Source organism: Cibotium barometz, chromosome 35, assembly GCF_041138505.1.
Source record: "Cibotium barometz isolate CiBa-2024 chromosome 35, ASM4113850v1, whole genome shotgun sequence".
NCBI classification, from domain to species: domain Eukaryota; kingdom Viridiplantae; phylum Streptophyta; class Polypodiopsida; order Cyatheales; family Cibotiaceae; genus Cibotium; species Cibotium barometz.
Genome location: NC_141080.1, coordinates 33,554,264 through 33,566,443, shown reverse-complemented (window position 1 = coordinate 33,566,443; position 12,180 = coordinate 33,554,264).

Below are 12,180 nucleotides of genomic sequence, written 5' to 3'. Positions count from 1 at the left end.
TATTGCATTCACAATAAACCATACAATAATATAGCCCTTCTAGCCTTATCCCACTTTACACATCATCATCCATGTGGCAACTCCTTTTCCACTCTTTTAGTCAACACACACACCATTCAATATTACATGTGGCATTCTTATCTTACCTTCCCACATACACACAACACCACAATTACATCTCTCAACATCCCCCCTTAATCGAGGTGATCCATAACTCACCCATATCAATGTAGCATTACACAACCGCAAATCACTGCCTCTCAACACTCCCCCTCATAGATACATTGGAGTGTCCATGAACTACGGCTAGACGCATCTAGTCTGCTAACATGTGTCTACATGGGTGTGTGTCGTATCTACCTGACACATAGACACCAAGTTCGTTTGAGCATGCATGCTCGAGCAAAACCACCCTCATCATTTTGAACCACCGTCGTGGTCAGGAAAGACATCAACCCGTGCACACCACTACTATAATCCATTTTGAGATTCTCGATCTCAGGCAGGGCACCCCTGTGAGATGAGCCAAATTGCTCTCACAACTCATCTCAAAATCCATCGAGACACCACACATGCATTCACTTTTGAGCCTCTAGGTGGGCTCGAGCAGAGAATCCTCATACCAATGGGTGAAAAAAACAAACCAATTTCTCATTTTGAGCTTCAAGCTCGGGTACGGTTACCCTTCTCATACATGGGTGATAATCCAATTATAAATTACAGTTCCATTTTGTCGCAACAACCGAGCAGGAGATCCACATGTGTGTACCAATTGCTTTAAAAATACAATTATGCCTATTGTTCCATGTGAACAATGCTTATGCTTTTTTAAAAACATATGATATGGTGTGAATGAAATCTTTTAACTCTAAGGTTTTAAAAACCATATCAAGAGCTACACCAAATTTGGAAATATTCCAAAATGTGCCAAATATCTCTCTACAACCTTTAAATGGCACCAGCTAGATTTTTGGGGATAGCCTGCAAATTGGACCCACATCATGAGAGGATATCTTCCATCCTCGTATGGTAGCAGCCATCACCAAGACTACTCTGTGACCATTCACCTAGCTGAGCCCCTATTGTTTTCTTAGGATTTGTGCTTCATAGTCTTTGACACATTGCTCTCTCATTATACCACTATCTCCACGCTCCATGCTTGTGCGTAGAGTTTCCATAGCTGCTTACTATCGCCTATTTATCTTTTGCATTAACTATTCGTTGATTGCCAATTGTTCATGATGCTGCAGACTTTACTCCGTCTCTGGTAATTTTGCTAGCTCTTCATAGCCTGCTCATTTCGCCTCTCTAGCTCTTTGTTTGCGACCACCACCATAGCTTCCAAGCTTGACCTCTTCATTCTACCTACGGCCATGACTACTCTTATGGACCACTTCTTCATGAGCTCCTTGGTTGCTTTCTTGTGCTACTAGCCTAACATCTGCCAACGGCTGCACATTGCTTGTCTGCGTTGCCTCACTAAGCTTACATGCTTTGACTACTTACTCTCTGAAATTGACCTTCAATTTGCTCAAGGTTTGTCTTCATTGCCTATGAACTACCACCGTGACCCTATTTCAAAGACTTATTGCCTACCTTCCACCATTTTTCTGCTAGAGCTGAACTGTAAGGTTTCTCCCTCCAACTTTTGAGGTGTGTAGGTGTAAAACCTCCCCTTCTGATCTTATAATTATTCCCCTCTCTGAAATAAAAGAAAGATCCTGTTTTACCCTGTTTTAGCCTAGAGAGAGAAAATGTCTACAGGGAGGTAATTCGAAATTGAGATATTTTTGAACATAAAAATCCTCCTAGTGTCTAAAATGGTTTCCCTTGAAATAGATATTCAAAAAGAAATTTCCAATGTGCAATTGGAATAAATTGAAATCACGTAAAAAGGACCTTAGCCTAAGGATCCAGATTTTTTGAAATTTTTGAATTAAGGTTCCTATGGACCAATTAGATTAATCCAAATGTAGGGAGGAGATAAATTGAAGAATAAAAGGAAATTCTCCCAAAAATGAGTAAATACTCACATAAGATAAAGAGTTGACTAAGGACAAAGTTATTAGTTTAAAAAAGAAGAGATATTTAGAAGAAATGATGCATTTTTGACACCTCGGTGTGGGGGAATTCCCCTCATGAAGGAGGTGCCTATTTCACATGTATGGTTGAGTTTTAAACTCACAAATAATGAGATATTTTCGTCTCTCCTCTCTCTTGCTTCAACTAGATCCAAAAAGTAAGCTAAACTGACCTAAAAATGGTCAAAATTTGACCAAACTGATCTGGAAAATTCTAGAATCAATTTGCTTGGTTAGAGGCTTACTTTTTCCTATAAATGAAGCCTCCCCTTTTGTAAATGGTTAATAGTGTTTTATGCACTGTTACTCTACTCCTTCTCCCCAGAGCCAAAAACAATGAATTTATTGATAATTCATTAGTTTTTGACCATTTCCTCTTCAAAAGAATTGGTAGCCACTCTTGTTGCAAACAAGAGTAGATCCCTCAAACCATAAAGCCAAAGGAAAGCTCACAAAAATTCATGTAAGCTAGAAATCCTACTTTTTCTTTATTCCATTTAATGGTTTTTTAATTTTTGTTTTCTTTAAAATGAAAAATGACGCTATGCCTTGTTGGAAAGGCTTTCCCCCTCTCTTCATTCTTGAATTCAGCCTTTCTTTATCCTAGATGTGTAATCAAATTGTTAGAATTAAACTTTTCATATTGTTTCTCTTTAAAAAGTAGAATTTGATTAGTTTAGAATGCTTTAAACCATTTGGGATAATTTCTAAGTAACTTGAGAATGAAAAAAATTAAAAAATGGTCAGCCATACAAAGGAGGTTATGGTAAAATTTTCTTAAATTTTGTGAAATAGGTTTCATCTTTTATTATTCAAAAAGAGTAATCCCCACTGCTTGTGTATTCTAAAAGTCTTATTTATATTCTATGCATAGAAAAATGCATATTATAAATATTTTTATAATAAAAGTGTTATTTTCATTAGAATTAATTTCTATGCATAGAAAGATGCATATTGGGAATATTTTGATTATAAAAGTATTACTTTCATCAAAATTGATTTTTATGCATAAATAGATGCATAAAAGAATTTTTTTATTATAAAAGTGTTACTTTCATTAAAATTTATTTTATGCATAAATAGATGCATAAAAGAATTTTTTTTATAAACGCGTTACTTTCATCAAATTTTGATTTTATGCATAGAAAGATGCATAAAGAATTTCAAAAGAGTTATTCTCATCAATTTTGATTTTATGCATAGAAAGATGCATAAAGAAATTTATTTTTGTTTCAAAAGAGTTATTCTCATTAAAATTGAATTTATGCATAGAAAGATGCATAAAAGATTTATTTTTATTTCGAAAGTGTTGTTCTCCTTAAAATTGAATTTATGCATAAATAGATGCATAAATAGATTTTTATAAAAGTGTTATTTTCCACTGAAGTTGTTCTTATGCATAAATAGATGCGTAAAGAATCTTTATATCAAAAATAAGAATTCTCTTACATTCTATAAATAGATGTGATAAGATGTGATATGAATCAGATAGATGAGAATAAATAGAGGATGGATGTGATGAGAATGAGAGGTAAATAGATGTGATGGGATGGGATGCGAATCAAATAGATGGGAAAGAATGGATGGATGGATGTGATGAGAATAGAAGTGATGAGAATGAGAGGTAAATAGATGTGATGAGATGGGATGCGAATCAGATAGATGGGAAAGAATGGATGGATGGATGTGATGAGAATAGAAGTGATGAGAATGAGAGGTAAATAGATGTAATGAGATGGGATGTGAATCAGATAGATGGGAAAGAATGGATGGATGGATGTGATGAGAATAGAAGTAATGAGAATGAGAGGTAAATAGATGTGATGATATGTGATGCGAATCAGATAGATGGGAATGGATGGATGGATGGATACGATGAGAATAGGAATGACAAGAATGTGAGGTGAATAGATGTGATGAGATGTAATGCGAATCAGATAGATGGGAAAGAATGGATGGATGGATGTGATGAGAATAGAAGTGATGAGAATGAAAGGTAAATAGATGTGATAATATGTGATGTGAATCAGATAAATGTGAATGAATAGATGAGATGTGATGTCATGTGAATCAGGATGTAAATGAATGATATAGGATGTGAATGAATGTGATAACATGTGAATCGGGATGTGAATGAACGATAAGGGACATGAATGAATGTGATAACATGTGAATCGAGATGTGAATGAATGTGATAACATGTGAATCGAGATGTGAATGAATGATAAGGGACGTGAATGAATGTGTTAGCATGTGAATCGGGATGTGAATGAATGAGATGTGATGTGAAATGGATGTGATAAGATGCGATGTAAACTGGATAGATGTTAATGTATGTGAAGTGATGAGATGTATGGGTAGATGCAAGTAGATGTGATCTGATGAGGATAAATGAGGAAATAAGTGATGAGTTAAAAAAAGATGTGATAAGATGAGAATGGGAATACTTATGAAATGAATGTGGATTGATGTGTGGGTAATGTGGATTGATGTGGATGGATGAGCGGATAATGTGGATTGATGTGGATGATGTGGATGGATGTATGGATGATGTGGATTGATGTGTGGGTAATGTGGATTGACGTGTGGATTGATGTGGATGGATGAGTGGATAATGTAGATTGATGTGGATGATGTGGATGGATGTATGGATGATGTGGATTGATGTGTGGGTAATGTGGATTGACGTGTGGATTAATGTGGATGAATGAGTGGATAATGTGGATGGATGAGTGGATAATGTGGATTGATGTGGATGATGTGGATGGATGTATGGATGATATGGATTGATGTGTGGGTAATGTGGATTGACATGAATGGATGTATGGATGATGTGGATTGATGTGTGGGTAATGTGGATTGACGTGTGGATTGATGTGGATGGATGAGTGGATGATGTGGATTGATGTGGATGATGTGGATGGATGTATGGATGATGTGGATTGATGTGTGGGTAATGTGAATTGACGTGTGGATTGATGTGGATGGATGAGTGGATAATGTGGATTGATGTGGATGATGTGGATGGATGTATGGATGATATGGATTGATGTATGGGTAATGTGGATTGACGTGAATGGATGTATGGATGATGTGGATTGATGTGGATGGATGTATGAATGATGTGGATTGACGTGTGGATTGATGTGGATGGATGTATGGAAGATGTAAATGGATGTGTGGATAATGTGGATTGATGTGGATGGATGTGTGGATAATGTATGGAAGATGTGGATGGATGTGTGGATTGATGTGGATGGATGGATGGATGATGTGGATTGGTGTGGATGATATATGGATGATGTGGATTGATGTGTGGATGATGCGATTGGATGTGATTTGATGTGGGAATGATATGATGTGATAGGGATCGATGAAGAAAAAAAATTGTGGGAAGATGAGAAAAGATGGGGACTAATGTGAAAGGATGTGGAGTGATGAGAAAAAATGGAAATATTGTTGGAATTGTATTTGTATGTGAAATCTATTTTTAAATGACTGTTTTATGTCAAGAATGCTGGGGAAGCATTTTGACCGTCTTGTGAATGAGGTCGTGGAGACCTAGCGGTTAAAGTTGCAACTGCTGTGAGACGGAGAGTCAACAGAGGATGTCTCGCGTAGCAAGGTCGACTGAGGTCTTGACCAGCCTCAGCTTGATTTAAATGGTGAGCTTCCAGTACAGTGGATGAGGGACCAAGGAAGCGGCCTATGAGTGAAATGCTAGGTGACCTGCGAAGGATCCTAGAGGGTGCTGACCATATGGTGCTCAGGCTCTGGGTCACCAAAGATACCCACACGTACGTCGGGGAATAAGGAGTAAGAGTTGTTTTCTGAATTCAGGCATGGATCTGGTTGTTTGATCTTGCTGGTCCTCAATGGATGAGTCCATGGCTCTTTTATATGGATCCGTTGATTGATCTTGCTGATCTTCAACGGAGATTCCATTTTGAAATGTGAATATATTGCCGGTTACTATGAGCTAGGAACTATCGAAAAGGCCCCTGAGTGAATAGGTGGTGAGCGTTCTGGTTGCCAATGATGCCATAGGTACACCGATGAAGGAATGATTAGAAATAAGGATTCAACCAGAGATTTTGAGGATTGTGATCAGTGACACAATGGTTTCATTAAATGATTGTTTTAAAGATAGCTGATGCTAAGAAAAAGGCAATTTCATATTGGGTGTGTAACTACCCTGGAAGGAGCTCTAGTAGAATTATAAGGTAGCAAAGCAGCTAGAGCAGCTGCAGTAGACCGATAGCATCACACTTCCATCAGGTGAGAAGAAGGCCTTTGATCCCCTTTACGTGGCTAAGGTGTTCAAGCTACCAGTGGAAGGTGAGGACAAAATCAAGGCAGCAGATGAGGAAGACCTCATAAAGGAATTCGGCCCTCTAGAAGACAAGGCAAAGGAATTCAAAATCATTGGGATGCCAGACGAGGACCGGCAAAAGCGTATGCACTTCGTGGTGGAGATGATCAATCTCACCCACAAGCCACCCATACTACATGTTTACTTGACTGGTGAAAGCAATAGAAGTAGGAACAAAAGTGGCTTGGGCAGAAATCCTATACAATAATAGCAAGGATCAGATTGGAAAAGTCAGCTGCCGCCACCACTGCCCAAACACTAAGACGAAGATTGGCCCCTACATAACAGCATTGTTTAAAGTACAGGCAGAAGAGAAAGGAGGAACATGCCAAAAAAAGAGCATAGAGAATAAGGAAGAAATTACTGCAAGGCCCTAGGAAGAAGGGGAGTTCAGAACAAATGCCGTCCGAAAGGAAGCGGGGGTTCGAGTTTGGAGAAAAAAAGAAGGGGAAGAAAGGAAAGACGGGAGTAGAGGAGAAGAGCAGTAGAAAACTCAAGGAGGACTTTGCCGGAATTGGAAAGGAATTGGAAAGTCCATCCTCTCTCACAAGCTTGAGGAACAGCACAGCAGGAAGCCCCTTTTCTAGAATTGGGAAGTCCATCCTCTCACACAAGCTCGAGGAACAGCAGCAAGAAGCCCCCTCAACGCAGTGCCTGCAGTTACAACAGGAAAGCAATAGCAATACCACACAGAACCTCTACACCTGGGACAAGAACAGAAGGGAATCGTGATGACAGAGCCCATCCACCTCGAGAAACCATAGGCAAAGCCCTCTAAACCTTGTCTTTCCATTTTTTTGGAAAATGTTTATGTAAGTTAGGTGCAGGGGAGCCTCAACTATCTGGAAAGGGGTACGATGAATGGGGCCAAGGAAATAACAATGCTATAGGTGAAAGTGAGGCAAAAGGAGGCCACCATTCAAGAATTGAGAAGTCAACATGCACTGCTCCTAGGAGGAGCTAAGAAGAAGAAGAATGGAAGCAAGCCATATGGAGGAAATACAAAGACAATTAACAAGGCTCCAGAAGGCAAGTGAAGAAACAAAACAAGAAATGGCAATATTGAGAGAAGCCCTGGTCTAGACAAAACAAACAAACAGGCAGCTATACAAGAGGAGGTGTGGACAGGGCTATTGTATGCCAAGCAAGGGCTGAAGGCCAGGTGAATATGATTAGAGAAGAGCACTTAAGGATCATAAGAGAAGTATAGGCCAGGGTGGACAAGGATAAAATGGAGCTGGTCAAGGCGGAATCCCGCCCGGCTGGTGGTTTTGAATGCCGAAGAGTTCCCCGAGATTTATGAGCTAGAGGTAGAGAAAATGGAGCAATGGGAGAACCATGCCATAGAAGACTTAAAGGAGGTGTGGGGAGAATATTTTAGAAATTTGACAATGACCATGCAAGCCCCCACCCCTACCTGCAAACAAATAGCTCCCCTCGAGACTCAAGACAGGAATCGGAACGGAGGCACTGGAAATCCGGATTCTGTGGAGCCAACAAGAATGTAGCTAACAGGAGCAGTGGCGACCAAGGGAGACAAGCAAAGGGGAATGGAGGCGAAAAACAGAGGGGACAAGGCCGCTAAGGAAAAAGAGCTACAATCATAGATTGAGCAGCTGAGAGCAGAGATGAAGGCATGGAAAAATCGCTATATGCTCTTAAAGGGGAGTGGCAAGAAACTGGCAGAGCACGCGGGAGGGGAAGAGGAAGGAGCTGGTAATCTACAAAGGAACATCTATGGACATAATCCCTGAATGATGAGCTGCGAGAGCATGCTTGGCTGGCCACTAAAAAGTTAGAAGAAAGGACCAGTGATGAAGCTGCGCTGAGGGCCCAGATTGAGGAATACAAAGGTCTAGTAGAAGAATATAAGGAACAACAAAGACAAGATGGGGAGACAATCAAAGCCCTAAAGAAGGAAGCAAAAATAGCTACAACAAGGGTGATAAGAGCAAAAGGGGGTAAAATGACAGTTAATGAGTTGAATGTCTCTCTGATAATAGCTCATGCCGATCTAAAGAAGAGACACGAGCAGCTGGATGACTTGAGAAAAGGACATGCAGAAGAACTGAAGTCATCCAAGGCGGAGCTCAGAAGAAGACACGAGCAAGTGGAAGCCATGAGAAAGGCTCATGTTGCGGAAGTGCGGAGTAAAGAAAAGATGATCAAAGACTTCAAGGAATAGGCGAAACAAGAGGAAGAAGAAAAGGAAGAGATTCAGTGAAGGCTTCGGGAAGAGAAGGGGCAAAGAAGCACGGACTTTTGCAAAGAGACGGCCCTCAAACACATGAGGAGTTTAATATATGTTACTAAACAAGCAGGAGCCGTACAACCATCCAACTGGAATAGCATCACACATTTTATGAACCAATTGGATGAGAATGTGGAGAAGCAAGGCCAGTGCAGGGGAGTCACACACAGGAGAAGCCCCTCATCCACATCCTGGGTTGTTCAAGGAAGTGATGGAATCTCATGACTCGCATACCCATGTGAGGAGACATCAGCTCACGCAATGAGCAGGACTGCCAATGCCCCTCGTTGCCAATGGAGTCTATTCGCAGAAAGAGAAAGGATAAGACCCAATCAGGAACCAATACGCAAACCACCCTATGGGTGGAAGTGGAGTCAAGGGGGAAGAAGGAGGTCAAGAGAGCCTGAGCAGATGGTGTTCAAGAACGCTGCCATCCTCCCATAACTAACTGAGCCACATGCCTTTGTTGTGGGGATGGCCATTGAGGTAATGGAAAGGGCTAGGAAGAAGTACTCCTACGCCAAGCCCATTGACGGGCAGTTTCAAAGGGTAGATAAAAGGACAGGAGTCAACCATGAAGGAGTAAGTAGCAAGAAAAGGGCTTATGAGCCCAGGTATGCCTAGAACAAACCAATTAAATTCATCTCTAGGGACCATGCCACAAAAGAAGGACTAGAAGAAGTGGGCTAGAATAAGCCTTAGGAATCAGATCTGGATTTCGAAAATGAAGTTTTTAATTTTCAAAGGATGGAAGCAGCCTAGAAGAAAATAACAGGAAATCATGTGGGCTTCGCTGCTAACGTAGCATCCACCGTGATCTCCACGTGTTGGGGGTTATCTAACTACCAGTCCGCGCCCAACCTTTGTCGCTTTGTGTATCCGTTGAGCAACAACTTTTTGTAATAACCTTGACTGAATCTTGGCAACAGGTAGTACCCAGACAGATGTAAAAGGGAAAAAGAAACACTATCGAGGCAGGCAAGAGAAAGAGAGTCATGAGTAGGGAGTGTCAACTATGGACTAGTGCATTGTACTTTGAGCTAAGTCTTGACTCTAATATATATTGATTATTAGGGCAAGCGAGACAAAGAGATGAGTAGGGAGTGTCAAGTGTGGACTAGTGCATTGTACTTTGAGCTAAGTCTTGACTCTGATATACAATGATTATTGGTGTAGTTCTTCATACTGTGCAATTCTATCTAGTTTCTGCGCTACATTAGTGTTTTCTGTTTGAACATGTCTTCTAACTGGTGTCCAGGTCTAAGGTCATTCTTGTCCAAAAGTGACTCTTATATTTGGAAACAGAATCCGGAGCTACGTTCAGGATCTGCGCTACATTAGTGTTTTCTGTTTGAACATGTCTTCTAACTGGTGTCCAGGTCTAAGGTCATTCTTGTCCAAAAGTGACTCTTATATTTGGAAACAGAATCCGGAGCTACGTTCAGGATCTCAGTAGATGCAGGAGCTAACCTTTGTGCTATCGCAACTAACAGATCGACGGCGCAATGCGCTAGTGTTATCTTATCATGTTGGGCACAATTGTAATAGTTGCATCTGCTCCGGAGGAGCGACTAGGTGGTTTGGAACCACGCAAGTGCCAGGTCTCGACCACGGACACCGACATGGAGTGCTCATTTGATGCTCTTTCACAAGTCCATTTAAAAAAGGCTTTAAGACTAAGTTATAGCAATGATTCTTGAAGAGATTAAATCCCATAAACACTTCATTAATCAAGCTTTAATTTCATTATTACCAAACTCAGCTTCTAAGGAGTGCATAGCGTTGAATCAAGCTTTAATTTCGTTTTTACTAAACTCAGCTTCTGAGGAGTGCATAGAGTTGAATCGGCTACAAGCTATATTTTGGAAATCCTACACCACCACCATGTCCACCTTGGAAAACCCTTGGGGGTACCTGGAATTAGAAAGATTTGCATTCCATCTATTGATTTTGCTCAAGGTTTTCCCAAATAAAAAGGCTGCTAGTTCTCTGCAAATGCTGACTGGAATTAGAAAGATTTGCATTCCATCTGTTGATTTTGAGCTTTCCCCAAATAAAAAAGGCAACTGGTTCTCTAGAAATGTCAACTTTTGCATGCAATTTTATGAGCCATTGGAGTGATGAGCTAATGTGCCTCTGAGATGGGAAACTCCTTCAAGTCATGGCTTGTCAAATAATGGAGAGAGGGTTGTGAAATCAAGGCACCATTGAAGGTCGGTGTAGTGGAGAATATGAGCAAAGAGGCATAAATGAAGAAGACGATAATTAATACTAATCATGTTCTATAAAATGATTAGGGAGCTTGTTTTTTGAGCATGAGGGTTATGGATCTAAGCTTTAATACTATGTTGATAAAATCATGATTAAAGCATAATGAAGAGCTAAGTGAATGTGTTAAGACCAATCACATGATTAATAAAATATTTAGCATAATGACAATATAAAAGTGAAGAATGAGTGTACTCTTTCATTAGATGTGTGCCTTTAAATATGTAAGAGTACAACTGATTAGGACCAAGGTTAACTCCTAATCTCAACCCTAAATTTTCCTAGATTTGAGCACTACCAAGATCCCTGCTTGAAATGTGCAACGTAAAATTGCAACGGATTTTGATGTGTAAGTTTATTTTTGTCTGGGAACACACCTTATGGGTGAGATGAGATAATTAATACTAATCATGTTCTGTAAAATGATTAGGGAGCTTGTTTTTGAGCATGAGGGTTATGGATCTAAGCTTTAATACTATGTTGATAAAATCATGATTAAAGCATAATGAAGAGCTAAGTGAATGTGTTAAGACTAATCACATGATTAATAAAATATTTAGCATAATGACAATATAAAAGTGAGGAATGAGTGTACTCTTTCATTAGATGTGTGCCATTAAATATGTAAGAGTACAACTGATTAGGACCAAGGTTAAGTGCTAATCTCAACCCTAAATTTTCCTAGATTTGAGCACTACCAAGATCCTTGGTTGAAATGTGCAATGTAAAATTGCAACGGATTTTAATGTGTAAGTTTATTTTTGTCTGGGAACACACCTTATGGGTGAGATGAGATATTATGTGGGATGTGATTTATGAGAGTCACACAAGGAGATGTGGGATAGAGATTACCACATGGCATAATGATGTGTAAAGGAGATTGGGTCAATGGCTATCTATATTAGAAGCCTTTCTTTGTATGGATACAACATATGCAATAGAGTATTGTTGAGTGTGCTACTCTCTCTCTCTAGCCATGGAGTTCTTAGTGTGGTTTAACCCACCATAGTTTATGCTTAATCTGTTGCACAACACTGCAATCAATCCCATATCCTATTTGCCTAGATTTGGGTGCAAAGATGATATTCCCCTACTTGCTCTAGGCACCTCAATCAAGTTGATATGTGGACCTCTTTGACCATACTACACCACCATGCTAAAGATGGCTATAAGACCTTTGAACATGTTGCCCTTAGCCCCAATGTCAC